Source organism: Hoplias malabaricus, chromosome 17, assembly GCF_029633855.1.
Source record: "Hoplias malabaricus isolate fHopMal1 chromosome 17, fHopMal1.hap1, whole genome shotgun sequence".
NCBI classification, from domain to species: Eukaryota; Metazoa; Chordata; class Actinopteri; order Characiformes; family Erythrinidae; genus Hoplias; species Hoplias malabaricus.
This window is the reverse complement of record NC_089816.1, coordinates 5,287,513-5,307,266: the sequence shown is the minus strand read 5'-3', so window position 1 is coordinate 5,307,266 and position 19,754 is coordinate 5,287,513. Positions and strand designations below refer to the sequence as shown.

The window sequence follows — 19,754 nt, the reverse complement described above, 5'->3', positions numbered from 1 at the left end:
TACAGGGATTATTATGGTATGCCTCAAAATATTATAAAATATTCTGGATTTTCATTTTACACTCAGACATCCATCACCATCATCCACAGGCATTTTATATCAAATAAAGTCCGCATTTTATCAGCTTCTGTTTCAGAGGTGCTACTTGTTATTTAGTTATTTATTTCTGAAACTCTTCAGAGGGTTTACAGCATTTCAACAAAATGAACTGATATCACAAGGCGCTGTGAGACACTGTTTATTCAGATAATTATGTTCTTATGGAGCATAAAGTTCACAGAAGGCCATTGTCTGCTCCGCACACGGTTGTGTAATTCTCTCTCTCCCCGGAGACTGTTCGTATTTGACAGTTACATGTGTGTACGAGTGTATGAATGAAGCTGTGTGCTCTGTGCCTCAGAGCTGTAAAAGTGCAGGTGAGGCTCGGGGAAACGTTGGGGAAATGTTAGGGAAGTACACACATGGATTTGCGGCTGTACATCAAAGTATAGATGTAAGAAGCTCAGAAAGAGGCAGAACAACAGCCTTATTTCCAAAGTGCAGACACTTGAGGCAGGACACACCTCGCTGAACCGACCTGAAATGAACTGGAAAAAAAAGGAAAACAAAAAAGGAAACAAAGTCAATAAAACAAACACTGGCTCACTTCAAAGATTCTGTTTTCTGAAGAAAATTTAAACTACATTTAATTTCCGTGTGGAGAAAACTAAAGTTCAAGTGTTCATTTTAAATAATGGAAAATAATTCACACACACACATACACACACACCTCTCTCTCTCTCTCTCTCTCTCTCTCTCAAGGTGTGAGAAACTTCAACTATTTTATTTGAGTTCTTGAATTCATTCATTGTCTGTAAACACTTACTCAGTCTATTTCTAAATATTAGAAATGAAAGCTAAATTAAAGATCATTAATTCATCTACTGTTTGTGAACATGTGCATCATAATATTACATATACAGATATTAATTGCAATATATGTGTGTGTGTGTGTGTGTGTGTGTGTGTGTGTGTGTGTGTGTGTGTGTGTGTGTGTGAAATATACTGGTAACTTTCCAAACGTATCCACAAACCACATTAATGAGGAAAACTAGAGGGTCTGTTCTCTTGTCCCCTAAACTGCAGATTGTGCAGCGTGTGTGTGTGTGTGTGTGTGTCTGCTCAGTAACAGAGCGCAGACTTTTGGCAAGGAACAATGTGTAAATGCTGAAGTGGGAAAGGCTACTCATTAGCGGACCCCCATCCAGTCCCCGAACGGGCCACATAACACTACGCTCACACAGATGGGTTGCCTTTACCTCTGCTGAAACACACACTTTCCCATTAGAGCCCAGCCGTTTACGTCTTTTAGCAGAGACATATATAAGAGGATTTCGTTCACTCATTTAATGATTCGCCTGTTTCAGAAAAAAAGAACGAGCTCCAAACCTTGGCCACTTAATTTATAAATCATTCTCTTAAACACTGACGGCACATTAAACCAACACCCCTTCAGTTCCTACTAATGCGGAGGGGTTGGCATTTAAGCTGTGTATGATGTTTTTAAACAAAACACTCCAAATCCCCCAAAATCCGCGTGTTTATTTATATACGTTTTATAAGATATAAAAAATTCGGTCTATTCTCTCCGGTGAGAGCTGCTGTTTTCTTTCAACCAACAGGTGCCTCGACCTGTCAATCATACAGTCTTTAATACATTTAGACTGTGTATAAACGCCAAACGCCTCATTATTAAATCGGAAGAAATGAACGTGTTTTTTTTAAAAGACGTATTCGTGAATTTCTCAGGATCCGAATTTAATCACAGAAGCTTGTCTTACATTAATTTTTTAAAAACCCCGAGTGATTTATATCCGTTTTAAGCTCATTTTTAAAATAAAACAGTGACCCATTTAAAATGAGAATTTATTTCCGCTAAACCTATAAAAGTCCTTCACACAACTGTATTATTTTACATGAAAATCGTTCAGCGTTATTGAAAAAAAAATAATAAAAGGAATACGTGTGTCATCTATGGTTTCATTGCTGTAAAAAATATATATATTTATTTATTTATATATATATTTATAATATACATATATATATATATAATTTTGGACTTTAATTTTGAATGTTTTTACTCATTTAGGATTCGTATTGCTTCCTCTAGCCTCCTCCCTCATTAACCACACTGTAAGGACTTGTGTTGAGTTTGAGTTAACTTCAGGACACCGAAGAAGTTAAAATGTCCTTAACTTGAGTTCAGGGAACAGTTATGTTAGTATTCTTAGAGCTGGCCTGACTGTGTTTACTGTGTATTCAAGGGTACCTGAGCGTGTAGCCGAATGCTTTGTTAGTGAGGCACTGTTTCCGTTAGAAAGCTCCAAAACAAACCCAAAACAAACAAACGAACCTAAATCAAACTCCTCCCACTGGAAACCCGGAAGCGCCAGGTCTGGCTGAATGGCTGCAGCGCGGTTTGGCAGTGCGTGCGAGGGCCTGGCTTTGGCGGAGCTGTGAATTGAGGTCCGTGTGTACATTGAGGGTCCAGTGTTCTAGTAACAAAAGCGAGTTAATCCAAGTCACTTCCACAAAGCGCAGAGCCGTGTTTACACGCTGTAGAGGAGGGCCCTGTCTTTGCTGCGCTGCTCAAGCGGCGCGTCCCGAGGTGAAAGGGGCATTTTTTTTTTTAGGTTTGACGCACAGAGACACGTCGGGACACTGAACCGGCGGAGCGCTTCCTCTGAGCGGCCTGCAACACACACACACACACACACACACACACACCGCATATCCTGAGATTTAGGGAGACAACACACTCCTCAGTTTTCATGAAGTTATGATACACGTTATGAAGTTTTAATAGTTATGGTATATAGACAGATAGATAGTTTTTGTTCACACACACACACACAGTGTAGCAATGATAGTCTGTAGCTCTGTAAATTGAGATGGTACACGTTTGATTTCATTAGGATCACGTTTTGTAGAAGTTCTCTCAGTGTGATGGGATTTAGTGGATTGGATCAGTGTTTATAAAGAGGCAAAAACGACATTCACTAAAGGAAACGTTACCAATAAAGAAATTACATTCAAACGATTTCACTTGTCGCTTTAATAAATGATTCCATTATTCCAGTCTTCTCACTTTAACATTAATACAATTCAAATAACTCGCTTTACCCATTTTTGCACAGAACAGCGTCACAATTCCCAGAGGTGGTATCAATTATAGCTCTTCATAAACATTCCGAATCACTCGACTGGTTTGAAAAGTCACGGTTCTCTCCGATTGGATGTGTGTCTTAAACTGTTTTAACGAAACTACTTGCTGAATCATGCAACAAGTGGCAGGTGTAAGGTGCAGTTAATAAAAGTGGCATTTATTCCTTTAGGAATGAACAAAACAGCTAAAGCTTTCATACGAAACAAACCCTGCTCAGTGCATTTCTTGTTCGACATCCGTATTAAAGTCTGTTGGAATAATGAGAGATCTGATTAAACGATCATCGTCTCTGTCTCTTTATATGAAGCGTGGAATATGACGCGTCTTCACTGTTTAAAACGTTATTAAAATCTTTAGCAGCGGGGTTTGGAAATTTGGGAAATTGGATCATGGGGACGGATAAAAGCTTGTATAATTGAGCGGGAGATATTTATTTTCTCCTTCTTTAAAAGAGAAGACCGTTTCCACCGTCTAAGAATGTCATTTATGTGTAATTCTGAATTTCAGAAACTTTTATTGGCTGTGCTCTGGAGGCTGGAGTGTGTTTATTCCGCTCAGGTGAGCCGCAGCTACTGTCTCACTTCCTGTCTTATGTCTTAGTGTGTGTTTGTCGTTTAATTCGTATGTAATTTACAGTTTAATAACATGGAAGCAGTAGCGTTGCTGCTATTTTACAAATTACAGCCACTCGAGGTGGATCAGAGCATCGGAACTAGCGTCCACATTCCCTTCACCTTTCTGGTGGGACACATCCGGGACACCTACCCACCCCTGCACCCCTCCCCCTTCCGCGCGCGTGCCTCATAGAGGACCATAATGAACGAATAACAACCGACTGATCCATCAGAATCAGAGTAGACCCCCACCGACCCCACTTGAGAGAAAAAAGAAAAGAAAAGTAGAAACACGAAAATTAAAAACTTCCTGGAAAATGGGGCCACCTTTGTTTTAACTTTTAAAAATGAGACGATCGGACCTGTGTTTTTCCGATCTGTGTTAGTTATTTGTGACCAGTAAAAAAGAGCAATCAGAGACTAAATACGGACACGTCATAAAAAGATTTCACAGTGACTCCAGCACAGTCTTCTACAGGGACTTGTCTCCTTCGTTTTAGTTTTAATAATAAGAGTAAAGGGCATGTTATTAATAAAACCAAAACGTTCATTTTCGTTGGAATAAAAGGTATATATATATATATATATATATATATATATATATATATATATATATATATATATAATTACACAAATAAAGAGGCAAAAATAATAACAATATATATATATATATATATGATGAATGTTTATTATATATTTATATATATATATATATGGTACAACAAGGTTTAAACTTCTATCTTTCTATCTATCTGTACCTCTGTATTCCTGTCTGTGCTGTTATAACTGATTTGGTTTGTCTTTTTATTCATCTTTTTTTTAAATAATAATTAGCCTTTTCTAAAATTCTAACGCAAAAGGTCATAGATTCTTTGAGGAAAAATATATCTACTTCCGGAGGAAATCGCATGTTCCTGTCACACAGCCGTAGTCTGATTAGATTACAGTTTCCTGACTTGGACGCACTGAATTCTGGGAGATTTCACATTATATACACATTACATAGGCAACACCGATAGGGGTTCATTTTATTAAATTCATTATTTCTAATAACCACCTGTGGGATCGACATGATTTGGATCAGTACAGCAACCTATTATCGACTAATTAAAGAATTATTTGTTGGTTTATTAACTTCTAAACCTAAAGAAATAAAAATGAAAAACAAAATGAGTACAGTTTAAATAATATCTGGGTTCCAACGCCAGGACTGAGAAGGAGAATAAATTGAAAGAACTGATGGCCTCGTGCTGTGTTCGTAGGCACAGATATAGCGACGTGAATAGAGCATATACACAGCTTTACAGAGTCACCTGCAACTGTTCCCTATGAAATACGGAGCTTACTGTAAAATCAAGCTGTTTTCTAATAAAAGTACACTTTCATTTTGAGATAACATTCATTTCCGTTATTACCTTTACCACTTAATACTTATTTTTAAAATGTCTTATCTATCTATCTATCTATCTATCTATCTATCTATCTATCTATCTATCTATCTATTATTTTAAGCCTTCTAAGTTCAACAGTTTCTTATTCTAATTGTTTAGGGTAATAACTTTTTTTACACACGAAAAAATATAAATATTAAGCATCTAAGCATTTTAACAATGTGTTTATTAAAGCAGGTGGGGTGGTCACGCACATCCAAACTTTTGAAGGCGTCACGAGACTTCACGGGAAATGACGTACGGTTCTTGAGAATTTTTTTGCCAAATTTCTTTAAGAAATCCGGTAGAAAAAATAAAAACACTTAAACGCACTCGGTGCACTCTCGTCGTATATAGTTTCTATGTTTATTTTATTTCTCCGTGGAATTAATTAATTAAGATTCATTTTTCAGATTTTCCAGACCTCAGAAAAATACCTACGTCACTTCCTCTGAAGAAAGTTTTCAGAAGTTTGGAACTGCCTTAATATTCAAACAGCTCTGAAAATCCTGCAGCGTCACCACGCAGCTCAGCACTTTTGGAGGTGAGCTTTACCTCTGCGTTCCTCACCTGTAGCATCATCTCGGACTGCCTCCCGCCTCGGTTACACACTGTCAGAATAAAATCGCATTTCACTTCATCAAAGGTACAAACGGTGTAAACGTACGCTCAGATGTTTAACGGTGCTCTTAAATGTTTCACTGCGTGCACTTTTCCGGGGGCTAAGGGGCATGTTTGTACTTTTTCCCTAATGTAATGTTTTACAAAGCTATAAAAGCCTGGAGTGAAGACGGCGCGTGTGCAGCTCACTTGCAGTGGAATATGGTACAGTTCTGTTCTTAAACGAACTGAAGACGGACCCTTGAGGGTACCAGCCCAGTGAGTTTAGTACTTTTTTTTGTCTGAGAGTCTATCAGACGCTTGGTGAGAAGAGTACAATGAGAACACAGCTGCGCTCTCATGGATTTCTGATCAAGTGGCATCGCCTGGATTAGAGCTTTAACATATCATACTGACAGACAAAAAAGATACAAACCGTGTAAATGTGCCTTTAACAGGGCCACAGTGGTCTTAAGCTCCAACAGTGCAGTTCATTTAAAGGCACACTATACATCCAGCGTCCTAGGGGAAAAGTACATACAGTAGGACAAGGAACACGGAGAGAAGGTAGCTTATATATTCATGTTCATTACTACAATGAAATATAAATATAGTGGAATGTGATCCAAAAAACATGTTCCGTAACTAAACGACCTGAACACTTTGGGATATCTTGGATTAAAAAAAAAATATTCAACTATATATAAAACTGCTGCAGTTGGTAGAGTACCACAATGACCTGAGGTGCCCCACCCCAGTAAACATTTAACCGTCGATTCAACGTTGAAATAACGTAATGACTGCCGTCTAATCAACGTTCTCTTAAGGTTGAAAATGAAAGTTGAAAAGACGTCCAAACGCAGACATTGAAAAGACGACTATTAGACGTATTTTGGACGTCCATTGACGTTAATAATTGGTCCCGAAATAAATCACTTGTATAAAACCCATTTTGGACGTCCACTGACGTTATCGATTGGTCACCACTTAACTAACTTATTAAGATGGATTTTGGACGTCCATTGACGTTTAAAATATGCCCCTGACGGACAGACTACTTTTAGACCTATTTTGAACGTCCAGGGACGTTCCTTGTTTACTGGGACCCCAGTTACTGTTTAATGCATTTTCTTTCCTAAGAGTGTGCTTTAAAGTTCTGAGTGTGATTTTCTGACATCAGGACCATGCCCCATAGTCTCCAACGCACTGGCTACCCAAACGAAAAGAGGGTCATCCATCACTGAGCAGACTGAGAACTTGACTAATTGACAGGGTGTCTGTGCTCACAAAACTTACTTTCTGACTTTCTGACTTCCAGCTCAATATATTATTGAAACTCTTTTGTGTGTCTGTGCCACATTTTCAAAGCTTCATCCGTGCTTGAATTTGACAAGATCTCACGGTTCTATCTAAGGCTGGTCACTCTCTATGATTCTGACAAATTTGAACAACTTTCCAAAGTCAAAAGCTTTCGTTCCTTTTAGAATTGCCAAAAAAAAAGTGCTTGGCCCGTTTATCTGCTTCCGAGTGCAACATCTTCAACTGTAGCCTTGTAGCCTGGGCCTAATTAGTCTCGTCTTTTAACTTGTTGTTGTAACCCTAGCCTGGTAAAATACTGGAGCTCATTTGCATTCAAAACAGTAAAATAAAGCATCAGTGTGATTTTATTGTTTCTCTGTGACAGTGTATGAACCCTGTCGTATTGCACGCGACGTGGAGCTGTCACCGAGCGCTAACTACATCCTGACCTGCCTCTCGTGAAGACGTCGCTGGAAGGAGCGCGCGGAATGCCCAAACTCAAGAAATTACAGCGGTGCATTATCAGATTGAAATTTTTTATTTAAAGCTAATAACAATGGCTCGGCGGTGATAAAAGCTCGAACGTCTTCACGACGACGGAATGAGACGTCACTCAGAAGAGTTGATTATAGCGCGCGGAAGAGGAATAAAGCGCGCTTTTCACTTCTGTCATAACGCAAGGCAGGGGGGGGGTTAGGTGGAGCAGCTGACGCGCAGAAAACGCTGAAGCCGCTCCTCTGGGGAGCTGCGCATCAAAGTCGGCGAAATCACGTCCTCAGAGCGCTTTTAAACAAGCGCGACACGCGTTACACAGCTCTTGAAGGCTGAGTGTCATTTTGTCAAACCAAACTGAGCACGAGAAGCTGCTGAAACAGGGGGATATCCCGCCTCAGCGACAGACAACAGCAGAAGTGGACCTCTCAGCTAGAGAAGATGCAGCCCACCAATCACAAGCCGACACAGAGTCTACGTTCACGCAGGTCAAGTGGACCAGTAATTAATCGTGGCACACGACGAAAATCACAGGCTATCACATCTACAATTCACTTTTCTACGAACTCTAAACTATTTCCGCGTTTATTTATTTATTAACATTTATTTATTTATTTGTTTGTTTGATGACCTACCCTTAATATGTGCATCTGTTCAGCTTGGAGAGAAAAAAAAACCCCAGAGCAGTCAGGTTTTCTGCCCCCTGCGCTTAAGCTGGTCTATAAAATCACTCAAACTGTACAGTCATTTCCAGGCCTCATTTTAAAAGCAAATGTCAAAAGATCCGTTACGTGATGAATTTTTCATGAGAGTTTCCAAAAGTCAGGGATGTCTATCGATGCGGACTTTTCTATCTTTCCATACTCCCAGTCCCATGCCAAATCTAACGGCTTATTTCTGCCACTTTTTCTTTCTCGGACATATGAAATTTCAGGATTTCATTAGAATATAAGTTACACACACACACACACACACACACATATATATATATATATATATATATATATATATATATATATATATATATATATATATATACACACACAAACACATTGGCTCTAGATTAAATACTAAACAAATAAACGAACAAATAGTTTCTCAGCATAGTTTTTTCAACAGGTATGTTTCATTTTCCCAGGTGAAACCAGACGTGAAATCCACTTCAAAACCAGATCCCGTGACAATTTTGTCATTCAGAACCATTTTGACCGCCTTGGGTCTGAGCCTGTGTTACTGTATCAAAAAAAAAAAAAAAATCAAAACAAAACAGTTATATTTATATTTATTACACTTATATGTAAATATATATTTTAAAGTTGACGAATCAGTTAACGTTAGCTTTAGTGGACTTTCTTTTTCGGGAAATGCGTAGTTTCGTTGATTCTTATTTTAATAAAAACAGTGGGAGTATTCATATTAAAGTTGGGGTTGGTGGATCTGACAGGAATGTACTTTCTTATATTATGCTGTTTTGTTGAAGTACACTTGTTCAGCCTGCTTTGCTAATTACAGCTTTTACTGTGGCCTCTGAATAACACATTTTGAAATTGGCACAAGTACAGCCTACAAGACCAGTCATTTAATAAGGCATATTGTGGTCGCTTTAAAGTCAGTTGAAATCAGTTGTCAGGTGCTGTAAGTGTAGTCCAATGAATGGTTCTTTCTCACTAACGTAAATGCCACGCTCCAGGGTATTTTCAGTAAAATGTAGAAATTACATTTACATAAATATTTTGAGGGAGCGGTTTTGTATGTGGATTTCTCTCATGCATATTCTGAGGTAAATGTGCTTGGGTAAAATATTTATGCAGTTATATATTACTATTACTAATATATTTTGTGGGTGGCAATATATGCAGTGGTTATGCAGTAAAATAGTACATATAACAAACCTTAAAAACATGACTTTTAACTTTATTATTAACTCTTATCACGTTTACTAGCATAATAATAATAATAATAATAATAATAATAATCAGAAAAATCATCACCATCACGCATTTTATTTATCGAGCACTTTTTCTTACCAGTAGAAATTTAAAGAACTTGACAGAAAGAAAACATTAACAGTACTTTAGAGGGAAAGATACTTGAATTCCTTCTTTAAAAAATAATCAAATTTTAATTGATAAGAACCACCTAACTGCGGATGTGGCGTCTCCGCTCTGAAAGCTGATCTGAGATTAGGTTTTGGGTTGCATTTTTATGATTGAAATAATGCGTGTTTTTGTCCTAGCTGATCCTGAGCCTGCTTTAATACGAACGCTTATTTTTCGCGCCAATGATGACGTCACGCAGGCCTCGCGCTTTATGGGTGTCTTTGGCTAGCTCGGCTAAAAACACAGACAGCCTGCCGCCGCCATTTTCCGACAGGTAGCGGTAAGTAACTCAGTCTGTTGCTTAGCTTTTTTTTGTCCATTTTTGAGCAAAGTTCGTGTAGACAGGCACACAACAGACAGCGCGGAGCATATCTAAAGTAAAAATTGTAATTTACTCGCTGACAAGCCTTAAACATGTTTACAAGAAAACTGAATCGCCTCAGCGAAGTGAAGTGAATGTAGGAATTATTTTTGAGTCGCCAAATGACAAAAGGTCACGCGCTTAAAAAAGACCGTCCCAATAAACTTGTCATTCAATTCTACAAGCTTCAGTCATATTTTTTTGGAGGCGTTTTGCATAACTATGAACCCACATTTTTAATCCTCAAAGGGTCTCTGTGGTACTTGGCTTTGCACTAGTGTAGTCATTCAAGGTCGTAACCCTGCAGGAAGTACGGGCTACCATAGCAACACAAAGATGGCTTCTAAAGGCTTAGCATAATTCAGCTCTAATAGAAAAATAACAGCGCCAAATCCCATCCTTAGTGAGCCAGCTTATTTGATGGAGACGGACTCCCCACCTGTGATCCACATAGTTGCCACACCACTGTGCAAAGCCTACTGCAAAGGAAGAGAGAAAAAAGCCCACTTTTAAAGAAAGAGAGGTGGGGGCGGGGGCCTTGCTTTCTGACCAACCTAGATACTCACTGCAGCTGAAAACCCATAATAGTGCTGCAAAATATCGGGCAGGTTGTAAGTGCCATTCAGTGATTATTCTCTCCAGAAGAGCAGAGAGCAAAAATAGGTGTGCAGATACACTCCATACTCTTGTGTGTGTGTGTATATATATATATATATATATATATGTATATGTATATATGTGTATGTATGTATGTGTGTGTATATACATGAGTCATATCATAATATTATTACATATAGTCAAATATTATAACTTCATACTTGTACAGTTACTCCAGCTGTTGCTCTGCATACATTGTTTGTCCCCTTTTACCCTCTTCTTCAATGGTCAGCAATACCACAGAGCAGGTATGATTTGGGTGGTTGATCATTCTCAGTGCTGCAGTGACACTGACGTGGTGGTGCATTAGTCTTGTGCTGGTAGGGATGGACTAGACAGTGCTGCTGGAGTTTTTTTCAAGACCTCAGTTTCACTCCTGGACTAAGTATTGTCCAAAAAATAAAAATAACCAAACAACAGTGTCATATCATTGTCACTGCAGCACTGAGATTTGATTATCAGTTTTTCATGATATTATAAGCTTGTTGTTAAATTTAAAATAAAATTACTGCAGCACAGCAGTCTGGAACATGTTCTTTTTTTATTATTTTAAATCTATCTATACTGTGTAGTTATGTAATTTTATAATGGTGCAGTATATTAACCCTATAACACTATGTAAATAAGATAAACATAGCACTGCTCTGTGTTCTCCGTGTGTCTGGGTGAGTTTTATTCGGGTGTTCTATATTCCTCCCACAGTCCAAAGAACACATGCTGGTAGGTGGATTGGCTATTCAAAAAGTGTCCGTAGTTGTGAGTGTGTGTGAATGTGAATGTGTGTTGCGCTGTGATGGACTGGCATCCTGTCCAGGGTGTGTTAATGCCTTGGGCCCATTGATTTTCTGGACTCACTGTGACCTTGAACAAGATAATAAAGTTAATTTCTATTGTTACTTATAGCCTTTTCTGTTTGGAGTAAATAACGTTTACTGGACTATAACTCTAAATGTTTGTATAGAAATATAGGTGACATGCTCTGGGTCAATGTGAAAGCAAAGCCACCTGAGAAAGAGCCCTACCTCAGAAAACACACTCTTTTTGACAGCTCAATGTCGACATGAGAGCTGTTAATTGGCTAACTGGCATTAGCTGAGTTTTTCTTCTTCTTCACTAGCTGCAAGGTGTAAGTTTTGAGGTTCAAATGGGTCTTTATTTAGTTCAGTCATGAGCCTTCATGAAAAGAAATTTGCTTTCTTGATTCAGTGATTACTCAAATGGTTCTGCCCATTCATATTATGAACATAAACTGACAATAGTATAGTTAAACGTCATGAGAGAATGGTCAAAAAGTTTATAAAGAACACATCTGAATTAGGGCTGGAAACGAGGTGTATATATATCCAATAACAATGAAATTATGTTTGAAACACATTTTTGCTATTTCTATATACATTATTTACAGCATCTGTCACTGACTGTCATTACAGGGTACTGCCATCAGTTCGTTGCACTTAATTTTAAAGTTGTTTAAAAATATTAATATTGAAAATGGCAAGAGGTTTTTGTTTGATGGTGATGTCAAGTTTTTCTGTGGCTTTTTAATTGTTCATATGGATATCATAATTATATTGTGCTGACCAAACTGTATTTGTTTTTAGGTCCTTGATGTGTATTTTGATCACCTTGGCTTGACTAAGTAAGAAGAAGAATATGAGAAAACACTTCTTGATTACTGAACCTTGTAAGTACAAAATCAACCTCAGCAACAGTTGTTTTTTTTTTTTTCCTGAAAAATTAAATTAGGAATTCATGGGATTTTTAAATACATTTTTTAAATTAGCCAGTTACTCATAGCTATATTTTAAACAGAAACATTTACAGAGCAACACGTTGTAAAAAATGTGTACAATCTGTGTAATTATTGTTTTTTGCATGTTGGCATAATCATTTCCAAATATGTAATATACGCTCTGAATCAGAGATACAAACGAATCTAAAATGTATCGTTAGCTTTTTCAGGACTACTCTGTAAATCTGTTTCAGTGTTAGATGGTTGTTATCATGTCTCAAAAAAATATTCTGCGTCCCAAACTGTACCATTTCAACCATCATAACACATGGGTATCTTATTAGTGTTCAAAAAAGAGCCATTGTTATGGAAATGAAGGCTTCCTGGATTTTGTCTGCGTTCATCAAACACATATTTGAAGGTACTGGGCCCCATGTAAACAGTGTTTGTTTAGCATTCTTTTGAAATGCTATATCATAGCTGTCCATCGATACATCGCATTTTAGAATTATTGCAGGAAAAACCAAAACAAAATGCAGTAGCATAACACTGTTGCTGTGGCTCTCCTGTCATTTCGAAAGCTTTCACTTTTGTCATTATTAGTATCTATAGGAGACTCTTCAATTCTAGCTGGGTTATTGATGCTCAGCTTACCTGGTTGCCTAGTTCAGCTTTTGGTGTCTGTTTCTCAAAGTTGATTAGAGGATGACAGCCCCAATGAACAGTGTTGTATGTTTCTTTGCACTTTGCAGTGTGTTTCAAGTGAGTGAGGCTTGCCTAGACAGTGGTCTAATTAAATTCTTATAGCATGCTTGATTGACCAACGAAAGGGCAGTTTCACCCACTGATCACTGAAGGGAATCCCACTGAATCTCTCCCAAAAGCTCCTGTTTTTGAGCCTTAAACTGGGCACCTTTTCCACATCAAAGCCCTCCAATGAAGCTGCTTCTCAAGGACTCAAATCTTCAGGAAAGAATGGCCTCCACTGAGAAGCAGACACCACTGGTCTAATTTGCCTTGCATGGCCCTTCCCATCCCCCAGAGTCTGCACAGCCCTGGCCTGATCTGATGCAGCGGCAGCTATCTGATGAGATCACACGAAGAGGTGCGGGAACTTAAGGGCAAGTAGTTACTGTGCATTCTACCAGGAGCCTCTAAAGGGTCGTATTAAAATGCGCTCGATATGCCGGTCAGGGCTTTCAAAGTACTGCACACCCTCTAGCCCCAGTAAGCTCAAAGGGCAATGGTGCATGCTCTGTAAGGGGAATCTATCCCCCATTAATTTAATGAGTCCAGAGTATTAGTATGCCTAAGCAGTGCGTGAAGTCTTTTTTTTTTTTTAAATCTATGGTTGAGTTTTACTAAGCGATCCACTGTCTCAGGAGTAACAACGGTGAGTGGAGGATGAGGTGCATGACCCTAATCTGAGATTTACTTCCAGCTGTCAGTCCTCAGAGAGTGATTTCTATCAGTTTGGAAATCTTTACAGGAATCAGAATGCCCAGAGTTTATACAAATGAGGATATATATTTTTTCATCCTGTAAATTTGGGCATGCTCTTTGCCCAAACTCAGACCTTCTAGTGTTGTTTTTTTTTTAAAATCAGTACAACATCTCCAGCGAATGACAGGAGATGGGAGACATACTTTTGCATAATTTGACACCCTCTTGGCTGAAAGCTGGGAACACTCTGGTCGTAGAAATGGAACTGTGAATCACAGCAGTGTTTCTGCTAGCCACACTGCAACTGGCCTGTGTTAGCGCAGCGTCAATGCATCTGCCATGTTTAGCCAAAACGTGCCAGTGAGTGACGTAGTTGTTTCTGTCGAAGCCTGAAATACCTGAGAACTATTGCGAACCCATCCTGATGTGTTGCTGACAATCACCTGCGAGAGATTAGCCGGCTAGAAGAGTGTGGTGGCGTCCTCGAACCAGGAAGTGGCAGCTGCTGGAGCTAATTAAAGGCACAGCAACAGAGCCTCTCTTTCCCCAACATCAAACGGCTCAGACCATGGCAGTCTGCAGACCCATCTCAGGGGTGCTAGGACCTAACGTGACCAGGAGCAGGCGCATGCTGGGCCTTAGGTCTGACCCTTGGACCGTAGCAGAACTGGAGTAGGGTAGAAGCACAGTGGGGAGCACAGAGGGCCAGGCTCACCTGTGCCTGGGTGTCTGCATTCTGGATTGTGATGATGCTTCTGCATATGTGTTTGCACACAGTTCCAAACCTAGAGAGCAATGAGACAAAGAGCATAGGGTCAGAGGTCAGCAGAAGAGGGCGAACTTAAGAAGATCACACATGGGGCACATTTTAGAAACACTGTCTGAAGATAACATGCATTCCCAACTGTTTTGGCTCCTCATGAAAACATGAAATGTTTTCACGAGCTTTTATTCTTAGCCTTCTGACCTCAGTAAAGCAAAAGCTGCTACTCTCACTAAACTCACGCTGCTGAGGTGCAATGGTTAATTAAGCAGTTCACCAGTTACCTAAACTGAAGCCTTTCAAATTTTGAAAGAAAGAATTCCTGATCTGATTAGAAAGTGCACATTATAAAGTGCTTTGACCCCGTTAGTCAAAGGTGTAGTCTTGTACTCAGTATGAAATAAGTTTGAAGTCAGATAAACTATGCCAGAGAGAGATTGCAAAGGCACAGAAGTCGGTATCAAGCATTATTTCAAGACATGCCTATGATAAAAAGGAGATTTTGAATCTCCTGACTCTCCTGATGTCTTTTAATGTGTCTATCCATCATTCGATCCCTGAATGTATCTGTCGGGGGAGATATATGGAGTTACAGCCGTTATGCAGGTATCCATCACTCTAACATTATACCGCAGTGATGATATACAAATCAAAGGTGTAGTAAGTCAGTGTTCTCTCACAGTGATGTAAATAGTTTGACATTCTTTGCAACCCTCCTACTTCAGCGGCTTTTCTGTTGTCAAAAATCATGAGTGCTTTTCCCCAGATTCTGTATTTCACTGCATTTTCAAGCCTTTTGAATTTAGTAATCCATGTTGGAGTCTCAGAACTTAGCATGTAATGTTGCTGGATTGTACCGTATTTTTTCTGTCTTCATAACATTGTCCTCAAATAGAGGTTAAACACTATTGAATGTTAGAAATGATAGATAAAGCAAAAGTTTTCATATTACAAAACTGCAGGGATAATTTATTAATGTCTTTATCTGTATAATATTGTACTTTACACTAGTGTAATTCTTTGAAAACATATTCAATGTGCTTTAAACCAATATTTATATGGCTGAACTATTAAATCTAGGCTTGCTACTAAAACTCTTTGCATTAGCCATTTTTGTGGGTGTTCCACATTGTGCTTTGCACTCTACTCATTATGGTGTGAGACAATGTGTGCTAACAGGGGTATAGTAGCTGTTCATAAATTATCTGGCAGTTGTATATTTGGCAAAGCAGAGCCACAATGCTTCGATGCAGCAGATTAGTGTGGGTGGTGGCTCTTTGTGGCAACCTGCCTCATGTGGAATGGACTGTTTAAGCCCTGGCGAAGGGCCTAACTCTCTGCCTGGTACACCTTTGCCTCCCGCAACCCCACTGAGATTCTGTTGGGTGTGTGCTACCTGAAGCAAACCCTGCAATTATACAGGTTGATATTCAGACAGTAATATGTGCCAGCAACTCAATCAAACGGCTAAAATAGACCTACTTTGTGCATATCACTATTTTTACTACCCCCAAAGCTGTAGAAGCAGAGAAAGAAGAATTTACACTTAAGGCCATCAAAATAGCAGTAGAAAATCACATATACTTTTCATTTTGGACAATAGCAGAGCAGATAATTCAATTCAGACCGCAGTAGAGTGAATATTGTGTGGGCCTGCCGAGCTGATGGATGCCTGAGTGGAAATAGAGATAGCATGTTGACTGGATTTCAGGCCTTAATGGTATTCTGCCACCCTGGCTGTCTGGACCGTGTAGTTGCAGAATAGGGCGAGGACATGTTTGTGGCAGGCCCGGGCGGCTTTGTGGCGTCCCGCGCGGCGGCAGGTTGTGTGGGAGCCTGCGTCAGGCTCCTTCAGCAGGCAGTCGTGTGGCTCAATCTCGTTAGAACGATTTCTCTGCCAGCCTCCGCATGAGCAGGCCTCCCCAAAGTGTGTCATCAGCAGATGTCTTTATAGAGGAGCCCTGTGCCGAGCGGAGAAGGAGACCGCTTTGGCAATTTTGGTTTGGTTTTCCAAACCCCCTCACCCAGTCTATCAGGCCTAGCAGCCGTTTTCGATTTGGGTTTTAATGTGCCCCAAAGTCACAAATACTGCTTGCCTCAGCAGGGTAGACCTGAGGATATAGTCCAAGAATGAGACTCACACTGCCTGGGCTTTCACAGTGCTATCAGCTAACACCTACTGAGTGGATCTGTAATAAATAATTCATTAAGGTTCTTAACCCCTTGTGAAAGTTTAGACTACAACACTGCTTTTCCGATATTCATAGATACAGTAAAATTTACTGTAATACAATTAATTATCCTCTTATTAGAAAACAAATGTACAGAGTGACGGATTAATGATGTAACCTCAGACTGTACTGCGACAGACACACCAGTGATACTCCAAGTGGAGTAACTTACAAGTGGTATGAACGACATGCAGATGAATGGATGTAGTTGGTCCCTAGTAATATTGAGAATTTATTTAATAAAATAACATATTTTAAAATATATTTCTCATAGGGTTCAGTTACATAAATATATTTGAAATCCTGTGTTTTATATATAAAGGACATTATTTACAACTTGCTTTTTCTCTGTTAATTTTATTTTACACCCTCCACCCCCTTCAAAAAAAATTATCTTTGCAGATACCAACAAAAAACTTTTATCTCTATTTGTACATCCATCATTTTTCAGGAGAAGGTGGAAGGAATAAAAATCCTAATATACCTTCAATGTCAGTTTATTGTCAGGATAAAATGTATTTATAAGCATTAATGTATGTTTTTATTGGTCTATCCCTCATGGAAATTTGCAGATATTTTTTCACAAATGATGTAAGTAATGAAACATGAATAAAAAGAGATTCATACTCAAATTTAGGGCAGTTTGGTGAAATCTCAGCTCTAATACAGGCACTAAACCTCGTGCTTAATTGATGCATTGCTTTTTGTAAATATGAGCAGAGAAATGACCAGCCTGTGCTTTATTACAGCACTTAAGTATTTATTCCAGGCATTTTTAATGATCAGTAATGTTCAAAACTTGCACAGTGTGTTCTTAGCCTGCAAATTGCCAGAACAATTTATAACCTTGGTCAAAGTTTACCAGATTAAACAAAGATCAGTAGAGATATGCCAACATTAGTCCTTTTGGAAAGGTGCCATAATGCTATTGTACATAACCCTTTATTTTTCTTTGCGATTAGAAAAGTCGCTCTTAGCTTTGTGTCAGTGTTTTAAGCATCCTCATCACATTTCTAAATAAGCACTTTAATCAGTTATCACACTACTTACAGATCTTATCATATTCAGAAAGGAATCACGTGCATTAATCTGCCAGCTTGCTAACAGGAAGTGTAAAACGAGGTCTTTATGTAATGTGACCATCCCATTTCTTTGAAAGGTTGGTTTTATTTTGATTCGCAGCTGAAGGATTAGGGTTTTTAATATCATGATATCTTCACAGTTGTGACTTGTCGACTGCAATGTGTTGATATCAAGATTATGTTCAGTTCTCCAGATGAGGAGCAAGTACTCTGCTCTTTGTTATCCGGTCCTTTTAGATATGACCAAGCGATTTCTAAAATCTCAAGGCTGTACAACATGAAATTCCAGGAGGTAACTATCAAGAGTTTCCAATCCAAATAATGTAATCAAAAAGAGTTTGATATAGAAGTGACCTGAAAAGCAGACCTCACAAACACCCAAGTGACTTACACCACAGCACAGATAATTTCTCTGGATAAGTATCAACACAAACATGGACCAGAAATGTGATGAAATAGACAACAGCAGTATAGCAACATAGCAGTGTGTCCCCTCAGTGAATTAGGGTCTGGGCCACCACTTTCAAGGTGAGGCAGGAGTGATAATAAGGAACAAAATAAAATCTGTTCTAATGTGGATGTGCTTTCACACCTTTCCTGAAACACCTTGGTTTGGCGCTTTGCATTTCGCTTTCCTGATGCACATTGTGCTGCACATTTGCTGAGCCTCATGAGTAGCAGCCACATGTATTTGATATCATTGGTATGGACTCCCAATGCTCATTTAAAGTTAATCTTGCATTAATGTGCATAAGCCACTGTAATGTAGTGCTAACCCTTCCCCCCTCATCATCCATGTTTGTTTTTGCTGCAGCTTCATTATCAGAAGGCTAACTGCTTTACAGCGCCTCCTGCTGCTCCCCCCGGAGGAAACTTGGGTGCTTTCAGAATTCAGCCTTCAGATTAAGAGGTAATCAGAACGGCTGGTCTCAGCATGTCTAAAAAATTGATAATTTGGTTTTCTATTGTTTAGTAAAATAGACTGTGGTCATCTCACCCCACGATATCGAAGATGTAATTTAATATTTTCTAATTTGTAGTGATTTGTTTCACTATACTCAGTCAGATACTACGCCTATGATGAGAGAAAGTCTTGCTCTTTTTAAGTTTGCTGGGAGAATTGTTGCCTGGCCATTTTAGACTGGTTTGAAGACAGAATTTTGTTCAGATTTGTTTTCCACAATGAATCTCATATAACATCTATTGTTCTATTTTTTTTTGTGATGTCATTCATTGTTGTTTAATGAGTCTAAGTACATATGGGCGCCTTCCAATTCAAACAGCAATCTTGATTACACATCAATTAACTGAATAAGGGGTTTGGCGGTTGTTTTGAGCTTGCTTTTGTGATTGGGTTCCTGTCCTGTCTAATGAAGTCGAGTGCTGGTGTAGGCTGGAGGCTGTCAGGTGTCCAGGCACTTGGAGGTGTTAGGTGAAACAGGGGCTACCCTTCACAGACTGAGGTTTACTGACCAAAGTATATCGTAGCATGAGGTGACTTGAGCAGAATGCCCGACTCAGCCATGCGTGACCACTAATGAAGACACTGTCTGGCAGGACCCCATCTCCCTGGCAACAAGATGTCACTGTAAACAAGCTGCAGGACGTTGGCAGGGCACTTCCTGGTTATATAATGGTGACCTGATTCTGCAAAAGGCTGATCATAGGCCTGATTCAGGGGATGTGAACAAATTTAAGTGCAGGGTGAAAAACGCAAAAAGAAAAAAAAAAACTACTTAAAATACA

The 19,754-nt window shown here is 39.1% G+C and overlaps 2 long non-coding RNA genes across 8 annotated transcripts in view; one reads left to right on the top strand and one right to left on the bottom strand.

Moving 5' to 3' along the window:
• Nucleotides 1-249: 249 nt before the first annotated feature.
• Nucleotides 250-6,382, bottom strand: LOC136673354 (uncharacterized). Its single transcript, XR_010795928.1, has 3 exons — nucleotides 6,286-6,382; nucleotides 2,393-2,731; nucleotides 250-587 (listed from the first exon to the last, which is right to left on the bottom strand). It is a non-coding gene; the product is annotated as an uncharacterized lncRNA (long non-coding RNA).
• The window catches only part of LOC136673353 (uncharacterized), a 112,539-nt gene continuing 98,442 nt past the window's right edge, over nucleotides 5,658-19,754 (top strand). For 4 of the 7 annotated variants that reach the window (XR_010795927.1, XR_010795924.1, XR_010795921.1 and 1 more), the window contains exons 1-3: nucleotides 9,947-10,019; nucleotides 12,359-12,441; nucleotides 18,823-18,918. This is a non-coding gene — a long non-coding RNA (uncharacterized lncRNA). Of the gene's footprint in view, nucleotides 5,794-9,946; nucleotides 10,020-12,358; nucleotides 12,442-18,822; nucleotides 18,919-19,754 lie in introns of those variants that run through there. The other 3 variants (XR_010795925.1, XR_010795926.1, XR_010795923.1) reach the window with 3 other exon arrangements.